A 16718-nucleotide genomic window follows, 5' to 3' on the forward strand; every position below is an offset into this window, starting at 1 on the left:
TCATCATGGCGCCGATAGCATTTGTCACAGGTGCTACCGGTGCCATTGGTCAGCCCCTGTCACATGGTCACCGGCGCCATCTTGTGCTCCTACCATGTGACGGGGCTGACCAATGGCACTGGTAGCCCCTGTGACATAGTATGGGCAAAGGCTATCGGCGCCATTTTGAGTCCTGGCATCGGACGGCAGGTCACTCCGGGACCCCCGTTGGACCCACAGGGACTTTTGGCCAACTTGGGGGGCCTCCTGACCCCAAGACTTGCCAAAAGTCCAGTGGGGGTCCGGGAGCGACTTCCTACATGCCGGCCATCAGATGCCAATATTCAAAATGGCGCCGATCGCCTTTGCACTCACTATGTCACACATACCCTCACTATGTCACACATAGTGAAGGCAAAGGCGATCGGCGCCATTTTGAGTATTGGCATCGGACGGCCAGCGTGCACGAGGTCACTCCCGGACCCCAACTGGACTTTTGGCAAGTCTTGTGGGAGTCAGGAGGTCCCCCCAAGCTGGCCAAAAGTCCCTGTGGGTCCAACGGGGGTCCCGGAGCGACCTGCCGTCCGATGCCAGGACTCAAAATGGCGCCGATAGCCTTTGCCCATACTATGTCACAGGGGCTACCGGTGCCATTGGTCAGCCCCTGTCACATGGTAGGAGCACAAGATGGCGCTGGTGACCATGTGACAGGGACTGACCAATGGCACCAGTAGCCCCTGTGACACAGGCTATCGGCGTCATGATGAAACTGGCAAACGTGGGTGTGAGAATGCAGGGATGGCTTCTGGACTCGCCGCTGGACCACCAGGGAGTTTTGGTAAGTTATGGGGGATCAGGAGGGTGGGGGGGTTTAAATTTTTATTTAGGAGGCCAAATAAAACAGAAATCTGTTTAATACGTTTGGAGTCGCGATGCGTTTCGCAGCATCTCCCTCGCCAGGAGAAGGCCACGGTAGGCCACGTTTCAGGCCTGGGTGGCCGAGGAGGAGCTCCCGCGGCCGGGCCGGGCCGCATGGTGAGTGAAGGTCCCGGAACATGGCCCGGAAAATGGCCCAGGACCGCAACAAATGTTATTTAAACAGGTTTTTTCACCCCTGTTGTCATTAGGTAGGTCTTCTACCACAACAATGGTATTTAGATAGGTTAAATAGGATAGATATTTTGGGATAGATATTAAAAAGTTAACTGTTTTTCTAAGTAGGCCAGATAAATATATCAGGCTAAAGTAAAGGGGAATTTTAAAAGCCTAACACATACACCAGTAGGAAGATATCAGAGGCTTCACTATATAAATATGAATTCTAACTTCTATGAATACTGACCTCGGAGGGACACAGATTTTAAAAGATGGAGGCTGACCTGTATATTTCAACATCAAAACAAGATGAGGAACTTTTAGCCAGAGCAACCATTCTACCCAGGCTATCTGATCTGCTTGTTTGATTTGAGGGCTAAAAGCTTCTTTAAGCAAAGGATAAAGTAAAATGCCCCAGGACAGCTATAGGTCAGAGAGGCACAAACTACTGGTCTATCTGGAAACAAGAAAAAAACAATCCAAGAAGGATGCTCACAGGTGAATTCCGAAAACAACTTAATCCACCCAGTAGCCTATCTAAGGACAGTTCATCAGACAGGAGCAGTGACACCCCCAATTGGAGACAGGGGTCAGCAATCTGAAATGGAGAAAATCGCTGACAATGCAAAGCAATGCTGGTCAAGAGGTGACAGGACCCCAGACCTGATTGCCACGCAGCAAGAGCAGTGATCCCCTTCCCAATGGAGAAGGGTTCCAGCACTCTGAAATGAAGAAACAACGTAATGAAGAAATGACCCTGTCTGTTCTGCTCCTTGACTATACATGAGTTGTTTACATATGCATATCTGGGCTGTTAAAAGTGGCAAGGGAGAGCAGGCTGGGGGGGGGGGGGGGGGGGGTGACCGAAAGAAAGACCATGTATACCTGAAGATGATTCCTGAGGCATTAGCCTTGCCCCTTCCAGTTGTGATGGGAGAACTCTGGTCTCCCAGACAAGACATCTTCATGTGAGAATTTCCTGCTCTTACCTGGCTGCCTATACTGAAGTTAGCTTCCCTTCTCCCAGGCTGAGTCAAGAACGCACACTCTTTTCACCAAAGACAGTCTCCAAGATCTCTAGACAGAGGCTGCTCCAGCATGTAAAGAAAGGTAATCTCCTAAGGTCATGGGGACATTTAGTTAAGTACATTTATTAAAATATCCAAAGAAAGGTTAAGTCTCTGATATATTTATTCCACTAGTGAGAGCCTTAGTTAGTGTAAGCCATGCTAAGCAGCAAGGACTTTAGAAATATGTACTGTTTATTTTCTTTTAACTGCTAAACTTGAAAATTCTGACAAATAAATGTGACTGTAGATAAACCCCTTAGTCTTATCTGAACTATTCAGATTACATAGGTATACAGGGGCAATAGAGAGAACTGTCTGTAACACTGCTGGTCCTGACAGGTATGGAATCAGCAGGAAAGGAAATGCACAGTATCAGACAGGTTACATAACACCCTCATACTGCTTACATAAGTGTTGCTTCCCTCGAGACAGATTCAGGCCATGCCTATCCACAGAAATGACTTTGGATGCACAGTCAGATTTACCAGAATTAGAAGATACTCCCTCTGGACCATGCACTGCTGAGCTGCTGCCGCTGGCTTTCCCTCTTGATCTAGTTTAAAAGCTGCTCTCTCTCCTTTTTAGTGCCAGCAGTCTGGTTCTACCCTGGTTAAAGAGGAGCCTGTCCTTTCATAAAAGAATCCCCCTTCTCCAAAATGTTGCCCAATTCCTTACAAAGCTGAATTTCTCTTTTCTGCACTATCGTCTCATCCACACATTGAGACTCCGGAGCTCTTCCTGTCTTTGGGGACGCGCGTACAGAGAATTTCAGAAAATGATACTTAAAATCCTAAATTTGACCTCATGACTCTCCCTCAGCACATTTTCCAATGTCGTTGGTGCTAACATGTACCAGTTTCAGACTTGCTCTTGGTATGAATTAAATGCATCACTTGTACTTGCTTTATCTATGGGTGGAAGTTGCTGGAAAGTTATACACAACGATTTGTAAATTGCATTTACATATGCATCTTTCTTCCCTGGACCAAAACGTGACCCTGGAAAGTGCCTACCTTTAATGCAATTCAAAGGAGGTGCTTTGTGGAACTATGAACAGACTTTTAGCTGCATAGAGAGATGACTGTTTGCAGACAGACAAGTAACTTGTGTTCTTTGATTTTTACTCACATAAATGACATTGAAATCTGTCCTTCCCATGATCATTAAAAAAAAAAAAAATTGGGATAGAATTATAGAGCATTAAAATTATTGGGTTCACTGAAAAACAAGAGAATTCTGAGGGTTCTTCTACAGAATGGACTACAGCATTGTTGAATGAGATTCTGGAAATCCATTTGATTATTCCATGGATGATCAGTTACTAATTTAAATGGAGCTAAGGGGGATTCCATCTTTTCCTCCTTCAATTGATAAAACACCACCTCTTCAGCAGCCTTAGCAAGTTTCTTAATTAGAGACTGATGATTAGAATAATAGGACCACATTTACTGACAATTCTGCAATGATAATGATAAAGACTTGGCTATAAATAGTTTTAAAAAGAAGTGACTCTAAACTTAGCAAGGTATAGCAATGCAGTGTTCGTAGAGTACATTTGTTTCATAAGTTTTCTAAAACTACGCATATTTGAAGGCTGGAATATCCTGTCTTATTAAAGTGGATTTTGAGGCTATTATGGGTGATTCAGCATTGTTATACCCTACTAAATTTAGAGTCATTTAACTAACAGATACTATTTTTGAGACTATTTGGATGCTAAGAATATTATAGTGGGAACATTTTGGGAAATTTGGTAACAATCTGACTGAGTGAAGATAATTCAGATGTTTCTTTGCTAGATGACTAGTTGGAGCGATATCTATCCATAAAGTCAAAGTTGCATTTTATATGGGTACTTTTACCTACAGGTTTTCACTAATTTTCAAAGGGAAAAATCTATGCATAGGAGGTAATTTTCAAAAGAGTGTGTGTAAATGTAACACACTGTCATAGCAATTTTCAAAAGCCATTTAAGCGCATAAAGTGCACTTATACGCAAATAGCCTATGGATGATTCAATGGCTTATAGTGTAGCAATTTTTGAAAGTGCACTTACATGTGTAAAATGCATTTACATGTGTAAAACCCACTTTTCAGTGTATAAATGATTTTTAAAATCAGGCTCATACTGTATATATTTACACCTGATGATCTGTGCAGTTAAATTTCATAAGAAAACATATATTTTTCAAAATGCAATAGCAAGCACATAATTCCAAGCCCTGCCCTAATCCTGCCCATAATAATGCCTCTTCACAGTGTAGTAAAAGTACCTGAATATAAGATGGGCAATTTTTAAAAGCCCATTTCCACTAGTAAAGAAAATTACCCATATAAACATTTTTTAAAATGACTCTGCCTTACTCTGTTAAGAATATTATTATTATTATTTAATTTTATATACTGAAGTTTCATGAGAACATATCACATCGATTTACAATAGTTAACAAATATTCATTTAAAAATATTTGCATTTCCAAAATTAAATGAAGAGAAGTAAATACAAAGTTTCATAATAAACTAATAAAACAAATAAAATAGTAAAATAATTAAACAAAATTTAAACAGTTAAAGAAGCAGAACAGTAAGAGCAGAGATAATATAATTAATTAAATGTTTATATTAAATGTGGTTTTGTATTTGTTTTTGTGTTTTTACTTTGAAGGTAAATATTATAAGTGGGCTTTTAAAGATTTATAGGATCAAGTTTTAACCCTTAGGTGTCTCTCTTTGCTTTAGGCCATTTAATATATCTCTTTTGGCAATCCTCTTCACCCTCCTTTAATGAACAGAAGGATATACTAGTTTAGGGAGATTCTTTGGAAAGTTTTGCAAGGAATATTTGTTCATTGATATTGGTTCAGTCTCATGTACTGTATATATATACACAATTTAATAAAAAGAAAAAATTATAATCCATGAAACAAAGTTATCTTTATAGCTCACTGCTTTTTCAGCATACTTGTGACATAGGTTGGCGCTCAAATCAGAAATAATGTCTACTTCAATCTGCTTCTCAGATTTGCAGTCTTCTGCTGTGGCTTAGCAGTATTTATTGGGGGTGGGGGGAGCAGGGAACAGGCTGAGACATCACCATATTGTTTTCACTTTCCACCTTATTTTCTGGAAACAGCACCTAGAAAGGATGAGGTAGATGAAGAGATAGAGCTGCACAGTGGTAGAAGTTGGAATTTTACATTTGTATCTCTCTTTCGGTGATGTCATATCTCATTTAGGGGTGGATTTATCAAAATGTGGTAAGTACCGCATGCGATAGCAAAAGGGGTGTGTTTTATGCTAATATAGCATTTATCGCAAAGAGCTAAGTTAGCGCAAATTGTGATACCCTTTTCAGATTCTGCGATAAGTGCCAGACCTGTTGTATTTCCTTCATTCAACCACCAGGGGACCATTGTTAATGGTCTGAGAGAGTGAGAGTGAGAGTGAGAGTGAGAGTGTGAGTGAGAGTGTGAGTGTGAGAGAGAGAGGAGACTGGCCATAGCCCATAGTTTGGTATTCGTATCCCTATGGTAGGCCCACCTAGTAACTTGAGGTGGGGTTTAGGTAAGAGTGTAGGGGGTTGGGGCCACTTTGACATTCTACGTGACACCTACGAACAGAACAGTGGTCTCTTGTGAAGATTTGCTGGCCTTCGGAGTGAGGAAACTCACTCCAAGATGAGATTTGGGCAAGGTTCTCTCAACCTAGCTTGATGGACTCTCTACCTGGGTAACATCAAGCTAGGTTGAGAGAACCTTGCCCAAATCTCATCTTGGAGTGAGTTTCCTCACTCCGAAGGCCAGCAAATCTTCACAAGAGACCACTGTTCTGTTCGTAGGTGTCACGTAGAATGTCAAAGTGGCCCCAACCCCCTACACTCTTACCTAAACCCTACCTCGAGTTACTAGGTGGGCCTACCATAGGGATACAAATACCTACCTATGGGCTATGGCCAGGCTCTCTCTCTCTTTCTCTCTCTCTCCTCCCCCCCCCCCCCCCCCGTAGGACTTATGGGAGACATCGCAAATGGTGATGAAACCTTACCGCACGGTCACGGCAGCTATCGCACAGCCTAACGCGATAGCTCTTCGCAGACAGGCTAACCCAGCCCACTCTCCGCCCCTAACTCCTCCTATTTTCTGAATTTGCATCGCAACATACGATATGGTGCGATCGCATGCGTTAAACACGTTTTAGCATGCGTTAAGGGCCTAATGCATGTGAAAACGCCTTATCGGATTTTGATAAATGACCCCCTTAATTTGATATTTCTATTCTGATTTCACAGTTATTATTTAATAAAATAGGTTTGGCAAAACTTTAATGTAATATTTTAAGGAATCCAGAGAATGCAACTGCTTTATCCATGAACACAAAAACTGCAATGAATGCTTTTCATTGTGACACCTTTTCCTTTTCCTCATTTCTATATGGCACTTGATTAGCTGTGATTAAAAACGGCAAAGCTTTGAACAAGCTGAATACAGACACTTGGCTATCATCAAGGGCTCCCTGAGTGCTAATCCAGCACCCTGAATGTCCAAGACGACTACTTGACTTCTGAATATTGCAGTTAGCTAATCCAAATTCATTCATCATTCTAGATTCCAAACGCGTCAAAAACAGCTGGGATTCATGCTATCTTCTTCTGAAAGGGCGGTAGATTAAGTCAAAGTTAGAGGTTGCAGTGACAATCATTGCATAACATCGAAGTAGATTTTAGTGATAACATTAATTAACAGTATGGAAGATCAATGTTTCCCAGCTCTTTCCTGGAGGCATACTTATCCAGTCTGTTTTTCAGGATATCCACAATAAATATGTATGAGACAGATTTGCATACATTGGAGGCCTAGTGTTTGCAAATCTATCTCATATATATATATATATATTCCTTCTGGCAAGCCTGAAAACCTGACTGATTACATGTGTCTCAAGGGGAGGACTGGGAAACACCAAGGTAGTTGATAGTGAGGTATACTACAGTGAAGTAAATTAGGTTCACTGTTAGGGGTATTACGTTTGCATGGGTAAAATGATTTTGCTTTGAAAATTGCCCTCTCCATGATTTATTCTGATTGAGATTTTTCAGTTTACCTTTACTATTTTTTTTAATGGAAAAAGACGTGTATATCTAAAGAAGAAAGTTCTTTTAATAGAGCAATAACCTTTATAATGATGATTGTGATTGCATACTTTACCACTCAATGCACTCAAGAAAATTCTGATTCCAAATCTTCTATTCCCACATTTCCATATTTATACATCATTCTCACTGAATATGCATATCATACACAACAGCAAATCCTTTCAGATAATTTAGACTGGCAAATTATTTCACCTTTAAAAAAGGTTGAAAAATTATAATTTTTCAAGTTTGATTTTTAAAAAATGTTGAGGTCAATGTTCAAAGATATTTATCCTGATAACTTATGAGTTATTTGGCTAAATGATGGCTTTAGAATATTCCCAGTATTTATCGAACCACATTTTAGCTGGATAAGTCATTATTGCCATAAAATTTAGCCAAAAACTTACTGATAGATCTTTTAGAAAAGATTACTAACTAGTTTACATGAAGAACCAAATTAACAACTCTAATCTTTTTTAGGAAATTGTGTGGAGGAGAGAAGACAGGATTGTCTCTTATGCTCAGAGACATCCATAACATCATAGCTCAATGAGAAGTTGGACTTGTCATTATTGTACTCTCTGCCACAGTTTGAGATGTATTTCCTGCTGTTATTTTGAAGTCTTTCAAATGTAGTGCCCTCACTGTGGATTTTCCTGTGAAAGTGAAATCTGTACTTACTGTCTGTTCCTGTCAACAAACAGACACTTATGGACCCCACAAGCATGGCTTCCAGCTTAAATGATTTCTGGGAAGGGACTGTGTTTTTGTCAAGCCCTCTCCAGGTGTTATTCAACTTTCTCCTCGAAGGCATTGCTGCATGGAATTGAGTTCCACTACAGAGGGATTGATTAGCCTTATCCAGTGAAGGAAAACACCTTGAGCCTGATCCACTATAATATCTTCTTGACCACAATCCAGTAAGAGCCCAGTAACCTGAGAGGTGATTTAACCCTTGTAAACTGCTATATCCCATTTATTATGCAAGGCTATTGGTAGGATTACCGTATGGCTTCAGGTTATCAGAGATAAGCTGTGCTGGTGCTGCTATTGCACCATTGCATGCATGGATTTGTAATTCTGATTTCCCATTAAAAAAAAAAAAATCTAAACTAGAAGTTCGAGTATGAAACAGAGCAAAACCAGGATTACCTCCACTTGTCCCTCAAGACCTGGAGCCATCTGGCAACGCTACCATAGAGCACAATTTACCTCTAGCCTCTCCTTACCTACTTCTGAACTGAGCATCCTCAGAGCATATCCCTGCCCTGTAGAACTTGGCTACTATATACTCTCCCATCGTTGTCACTGGGAGGGTGTCCCATACTTTCATGGCTTTTCAGTGAAGAACTTTCTCTTATTGTAAGCCACTTAAATGTACCAGAACATTACTCCAGTTCACAGGGGCTTGTGGGGTTCATAAGATGACAAAATCTGATATAGACACATAAGGTCCTCTGCACTCTAGTAGCTCAACACAAAATGGAGAACCTGCACCCCACAAATGGACTCCTCAACTATGTTGTTTTTTCATAGTCACTATAGCACCTGGAGATAGGGAAGAAGGGCTGAAATGAAGATAAGAAAATACAAAGCCAAGTTGGCTGGACTCCATGAGCTAAATTATTTACAGCGGTATACAAGTCAAATATCTTAGACTCAGGAGCACAACAAAGACATCAACTAAAACAAAATGCCTGATTTTTTTTGTTTGTTTTGGTTTCCAGGAACACTTGGATTCAGCTGGAAGAATGTACACAGTTGCTGTCAAAGATAAGTATTTTCAAATTATACAAGACTTTGCACTTCAATAACTCGTTTTTTTTTCTATAACATTTCTTTTCTTTCTATTGCAGGCTCCTCAGCAGTAAGTATGATGAATAGGTAAATAAAGAATAATTCTTTTCACTTAACACTACTATGGTAACAGCTCCCTTTTTCTAATTTCTTTTTTTTTTCCCTTTTCGAGGAAGTAAAAAGAAAATTAAGGTAAGTTTTTACTTTCATATTTTCCATTAAGTGATAATGTGTTATGATTAACCAATCATTTTCTCTTACATAATATATGGAACCTGTAGGGATAAGTCATTTACAAGCCTTTGTAAACAACATAGAGTGCATTTATTTAATTCTGGCCAGCACTGAGCTCACCTTCTTTCCTGCATGAAGAAGTCATGACTGTTCCCTCAACAATTCTGGCAGACATGCCAACTGATGAATAAGGAACGTCAATGAGTCCCTTGATGTAACCTTTTCTGGCCTCTTGACTTTTTGAGGAATCTGTCTTCCTAACTAAGGGGTTATTTTCTAAAGCTTTATCGCGTGCGTTAGGGCCCTAACGCACGCGGTAAGGCCATATTGCATGCAAAAAGGTCCTTTTCGCATGCGATATAATGCAAATTAGGGGAAGGGGAGGAGTCCAGGTGGGGAGAGGAGGAGTTGGGGTGGGGAAGGGCGGAGTTGGTGGTGCCTTCGCTGCTGGCGATAATGTTAGAAATGTTATCGGCGGCAGTAGCGCGCCGAATAGTACCACTTTTCACGGTGGCGCTCTTTGGTGTGAAAGCCGGCAGCCGGTGCATTGCTGTGGTGCGAAGGCTGCGGGCTTTCACAGGCCTGCCCCCCCCCTTTGCCCCCCCCTCCCCCCGTTTTCACAGGATTCATCATTCTGTGAAGAATTCTGTGAAGAATGATGAATCCTGGCCTGAGAGGACTATATGTATATTAAAATATGCTTTAATGCATGGTTGTTAAACTACTTACTGTGGTATTCACTGAACTGCAGTAATTTAGTTCAACAGTTTAGTGAATATCACAATAGGGATTATTCAAATAACTGGGAACGTGAAGTTGTTAGCAGCAGTGGTAACTTGCATGTATTACCACCTATAGGAATGTGTATTCCTGTTTCCCCCTCCTCCACTGTGATACTTAAAAGAACAGAAATTTACTACCTCCACTGGCACTGAGACAATCTTCCCTCTGTACCAAATCTCCTTCCTGAAAAAGGACACACTCCAGGTCTCCCTTTCCTGGCATCTCTCTCCCAACATGTGTAAATAGCTAAAGCCTTGTCCTGGCTGAGAACCCCACCCACCATCCATAATACAAAATATAACAGCCCCACACTGGCAACCCCCCCCAAGCCCTAACTCCCTCTGTTCCTCACCCCCTTACTAGTCTCTGGATGGTAATAGGATGCTGTTATCTACAATATTGCAGGCTGATCTGAGGCTCCCATTTTTCCCCCACAATAAAGTCTGCTGTGATTGGTTAAATAAAGAACCCACCCAAGGAACTTTAATGAGCCTACCCCTTTATTAACCAGCTACATTTTTTAATCGTGTGATTTAAGGTGCAGAAATTGAGTTGGTCAGATGGGAGGAATTTAAAAATGGCTAGATTTATCCTGCTAATTTCTGAATTTTACATAATAAATATTTTGAAAATCCATCCCAGAACAGCTTTGGACCCTAAGCCAAGCGGGAGGATTAAACTTCCTCTTTGCATATAAAAAAAAAAAAGAAAGGGGACAAAAAATTCATTAACTCTTTCACCAAAATTATTCAAAACATCCCCAAATGTTTTCTGTGTTACATCTAACACGATTCTTTTCAAACATGTGAACAATAACACCTCTCCATGCTTTGAAAAAATAAAAATAAAAAACCCCAGAAACTTGTGAGACTATCACCTTTTGCATATAGTGAGCAGCAATTATTTTCCTTGACAGAATGTGCAGACGTAGCCGCATTGGAGCAACAGTTACTACCCTAAGGAAAAAAAAAAAAAAAAGCTTGCTGGGCAGACTAGATGGACCATTGTGTCTTGCTCTGTCATCATTTACTGTATTACTATAAAGTTAAGATGAGTAAATCAGAACTAAAATAAGTCCAAAAATGTGTATTTCAGGGTCCAAAGCAGTTCTGGAATGGTTTTTCAAAAGATTTCTAGACTGTTAGCGATACCAGCAAATATGCGTCTCCTGAACTGGGGAGAGACGCAGATTTGTCATTTCAAAAGAATAAAATGTCTGTTCTTGAGGCTGTAATCATATGCTCTCTGGAAGTAAAGAACACTATAATTATACAATCAAAGTTCACTTCTATTCTTCTAGATGTCAGGTTAGATTACATTATGCAGTTCAGTTGACACCGATCAAGATGCTTTTTGTTCACTTTTTGATTCTTAGTTTTCTTTACATTTATTCCTTAGGGGGAAAAATGGGCATTTGACGTGGTTGAATGCTCCTCTGACTTACATATCCAAGTAAGGATCTAATTACAGCAAATTGGAATGCTGCTGGAGCAATTATTGCAAGAAGGCAAGGAAAGACCTATCCTGACACAGCCAAACAGCTGGAGAGTGACCGCAGGTAAGGCAATTAGAGATATAGACGTGCTTCTTTTGTAAAATAAATGTAAAAATAAAATAGATTTGGCAAAACTTTAATGTAATATTTTGAGGAAAGCAGAGAATGCATTGCAACTGCTTTACCCATGAACACAAAAGCCATAATGAATGCTTCTGGTCGTGACACCTTTTCCTTTTCCTCCTTTCTATGTGGCACTTGATCAGCTGTGATTATAAACAGCAAAGCTTTGAACAAGCTGCATGCAGACACTTGGCTACCATCAAGGGCTCCCTGAGTGCTAATCCAGCACCCTGAATGTCCAAGACAAACACTTGACCTCTGAATATTGCAGGAGCTAGTCCAAATTCATTCATCATTCTAGATCCCAAACGCTTCAAAAACAGCTGGGATTCATGATATCTTCTTCTGAAAGGTACAAAGATGAAAGAAACTCAGTGTCTGCTCCTTGAAGGCACCGTAGGAAAATGGTCTAAAAGGCTGAAGCACTTTCTCCTCATTGATTCACAATGATTTATCTGTTTAGGTTGCATTTTTTTAATGCCATCAGAGCGAACTAAATAGGAACCTGTGTATTACAAATAAATTATACATGCTTGAGTGTATATATACACATGTAGTAAGAATAGGGTAGGTAACAGTAATTTAATCTTTCTATGAAATTCGCTTTATTATTTACAGTGACAAGCTCAAGGACAACCAGTTATGGCAGCACAATCTATACTTGTAAACAGACTTTTATTAAAGCTGATGCCAAAAATGTATAAATCTGATGGGCCTGATTTTAAACAGCATGTTAAAATTGGGTTTTACCTGTGAGCTTTTGAAAATTGCTACAATATATGCCATTGAATTTTCAAAAGCATATATATATATATATGTAAGTGCACTTTATGTGCATAAATGGACTTTTTAAAATTGCTACAATAGTATGTTACCATTACATGTGTAACTCCTTTTAAAATTATCTCCTAAATATTTAGAGGTCTATAATCAAACGGGCTTGTCTGGCTAAGTTCAAGACCTGGCCAGACAAACCCTGTGCTTAGAATATCCCTGTAAGCTGAACAGTTATGTTTTAGCCGTGTGAGTTATTGCATGACTAAAATATAGCCAGATAAAAAAAGGGAGTGCTACGGGGTGTGGTTTCCATTTAACCAACTAGTTCTGAATATCAGCGCTAGCCAGTTAAAGTTCTCTGGCTAACTCTGGTCGACAAAAAGTCCTAAAGTTAGCCGGACAACTTCCTCCCTGTAAAAAAAAAAAAAAAACCCCACAAGCGGCTGTGCAGCCACAGCCAGCCCCATCCTTCCTGATCTCCTCAATAAATCATTTATTTATTTATTTATTTTGGTTTTTTATATACCGGTCTTCTTGCATTAGATGCAAATCAAATCGGTTTACATTGAACAATTAAAACTTGCTTGAAAAAGCATTACATGTTGCCCCGATCCCTCCTGCTCCATTCAATTAATGTTAACGTACTTGAGGAGCAGCTCCGATCCCCCAGACGTTTACCCACATTTTGACCCTCCCTGACTCCCCAGCCCCAAATAGTGTACAGCTTAAACCAGCAGGAGAAGGAGAGGTTTTGCTCTTCTCCTGTTGGCTTCAGTATTAAATGTCCAAATGACAGAAAGCTGTTGTAGCATTCAGTATGCATTTATTCACTTCACTGGCTTTCTGATTGGTCCTTTCACTGAGTGGGAAGGATTGGGGCAGCGTTGCTGGTAAATATGAATTGGTTATTTACTCTTTCAAATAATGAAAGGACTAGGGGGCACTCCATGAAATTGGCAAATTGGAGAAAATTCTTTTCCACTCAATGCACAATTAAGCTCTGGAATTGGTTGCCAGAGGATGTGGTTAGGGCAATTAGAGTAGCTGGGTTTAAAAAAAGGTTTGGATAAGTTCCTGGAGAAGTCCATAAACTGCTATTAATCAAGTTGAGTTACGGGTTGATTTTAAAATGCTGGCGCCTGGAAATCCCGGCAGATACACGCATGGCTGGGCCAAGCGCGTGCTGAGCACATTTTCAAAATGGCCCGGCCCCACGTGTATCTGCTGGTACATGCAGAAATGCCAGCAGAGCAAAAAGGGGCAAACTGGGAGCAGGGTCTGGAGGGACGGGGGCGAGGCAGGGGACAGCTGGAACAGCACCATTTTGTGCTGTCCCGGTGACTCATGCGCCGGCAGCCGGCTGACGTGAGAAACTTACTTCAACTCCAAAGATGAAGTAAGATTAAAAACCAAAAAAATTTGGATAGATAGGGTATGTTTAATGGTTGGGGAGGGGGAAAGGGAAGAAGGATAGATTGGCAGATAGGGAACTGGGGTAGGCCCAATCGCGTCGCCATGAGTTTTTCACAAAATTCTCCCCTTGCGCATGCATATCGTGACTCACTCACACATGCGTGCGCCGATATAAAATCGGGCATGTATGTGCATGCGGGAATCATATTTTATAACATGCACGCGGTGATGCATGTTATAAAAATGGCATGTCTTTTAAAATCTACCTCTTAGGGAATAGCCACTGCTATTACTGGGTATAGTATTGTGAGATCTATTTAATGTTTGGGTATTTGCCAGATACTTGTAACCTGGATTGGCCACTGTTGGAAACAAGATGTGGGGGGCTTGATGGACCTTTGGTCTGACCCAGTATGGCAACTTCTTATGTTCTTATGATCTTAAGAACATAAGAAATTGCCATACTAAGTCCGACCGAGGGTAGCCCAGCATCCTGTTTCCAACAGTGACCAATTCAGGTTGCAAGTACCCAAACAGTAAATAAATTCCACGCTACTAATTCCAGTAATAAGTAATGGCTATTCCCTTACAAGCAAATTCTCAAATGGCCACGTGCATCAATAAAGAAGGCTGCGAACGTGGCCAGACCTTGTGCATGCCGGGGTAGATTTTCAAAAAGCGCGATTTGGCGTACTTTTGTTGGCGCATCAGGCGCCAACAAAAGTACGCTGGATTTTAGTAGATACGCGCGTAGCCGCACGTATCCGCTAAAATCCTGGATCGGCGCACACAAGGCTACCGATTCCGTATAGCCGGTGCGCGCCGAGCCGCGCAGCCTACCTCCGTTCCCTCCGAGGCCGCTCCGATTTCGGAGCGGCCTCGGAGGGAACTTTATTTTGCCCTCCCCTCACCTTCCCCTCCCTTCCCCTACCTAACCCACCCCCCCGGCCCTGTCTAAACCCCCCCTTACCTTTGTCGGGGGAGTTACGCCTCCTGGATGGAGACGTAAATCCCCGCGTGCCAGCGGGCCGCTAGCGTGCCGGGACGTGACCTGGGGGCGGGTCTGGAGGGCGCGACCACGCCCCCTGACCGCCCCGGGCCGTAACCACGCCCCCGGACCCGCCCCCGAAACGCTACGTCCCGCCCTGAAAACGCCGCACGGATCGGGCCCGCCCCCGACACGCCCCCCTCGGAAAACCCCAGGACTTACGCGAGTCCCGGGGCTCTGCGCGCGCCGGTAGGCCTATGTAAAATAGGCGCACCGGCGCGCAGGGCCCTGCTCACGTATATCCGGGTGGATTTACGCGAGCAGGGCTCTTAAAATCCGCCCCGCCATGTGCATTTTTCAAAGGGCCATGCCAGGTGCGTAACCCTGGCCCTCAAAAAGGACAGGAAGGGGGGTGATGTATGGGTGGGGAGAGGGGGAACAGAACAGGACAGAGGCCGGCTGGGACAGCGGCCATTAGCCGCTGTCCCAGGGAAGCACACACTCGGCACATGGAAACTACTTGTGCTCTGGAGGAACAGTAAGTGGTAAAATAAAAAAAAATTGGTGATAGCTTAGGTTGAGGGGGTGGGGAGGAGAGGGGAAGAGGGAGGAATGTTAGGTAGGGGTGTAGGGAACTGGGGGAGTCCCGATTGCGTCGCCGCGTGTATTTAGCGAAAATTCCACTCCTGCACGCATGAGTCGTGGGCCGCCTGCACATGTGCGTATGGATTTTAAAATCTGACTCACATGTGCACGCAGCCATCAGATTTTATAACATGCACGCGCCAGTGTGTCCATGTGCTGCTTTTAAAATCGACTCACAAGTCTACTTGGTTAATAACAGTTTATGGACTTCTCCAGGAATATGTCCAAACCATTTTTAAACCCAGCCTTGCTATGTGCCTTAACTGCATGCTCCTGCAATGAATTCCAGAGCTAATTGTTCCTAATTTGTTTTAAATGTGCTACTAATTAACTTCATGACATGCGCCCTAATCCTTGTATTATCTGAAAGAATAAATAACTGATCCACATTTACCCATCCTAGTCCTCTCACAATTTTATAGACCTCTATCATAACCCCCCCAAGTCATCTCTTCTCCTAGCTGAACAGACCTAACCTCTATAGACTTGTTTAATAGAGGAGCTACTCTATCTCCTTAATCATTTTGGTCGCCTTTCTCTGTACCTTTTCCAGTGCAACTATATCTTTTTTGGATGTGGTGACTAGAATTGCACATATTACTCATGGTGCGGTCTGACCATGGAGCAATACAGACACATTATGATACTCTCCATTTTATTCACCATTCGCTTCCTTTTAATTCCTAACATTCTGTTTGGTTTCTCGACTGCCACCACACATTGTGCCAAGTATTTCAATATATTGTCCATTAAGACGCCAAGATCTTTTTACTGTTTCCTAATATGGAACCAAATATCATGTAACTATAGAGTGGGTTACTTTTCAATATGTGCATCACCTTGCACTTATTCACATTGGGGCGGATTTTAAAACCCCTGTGCGCCGGCGCGCCTATTTTGCATAGGCCGCCGGCGTGCACAGAGCCCCGGGATGCGCATAAGTCCCGGGGCTTCCTGTCGGGGGCGTGTCGGGGGGCATGGCGGGATGACGCGGCATTTAGGGGGCGGGGCGCGGTGTTCTGGGGGCGGTGATGTGGGCGTGGTTTCGGCCCGGGGGCGTTCCGGGGGCATGGCCGCAGCCTCCGGAACAGCCCCCGGGACCGGACCATGGAGCGGGGCAGCCGGCCGACGCATGCAAAGTTACGCAAAGTTACGCAAAGTTCAGCAGGCGTAACTTTGCCAACAAAG

The sequence above is a fragment of the Rhinatrema bivittatum genome, chromosome 1 (assembly GCF_901001135.1).
Source record: "Rhinatrema bivittatum chromosome 1, aRhiBiv1.1, whole genome shotgun sequence".
Classification (NCBI taxonomy): Eukaryota; Metazoa; Chordata; class Amphibia; order Gymnophiona; family Rhinatrematidae; genus Rhinatrema; species Rhinatrema bivittatum.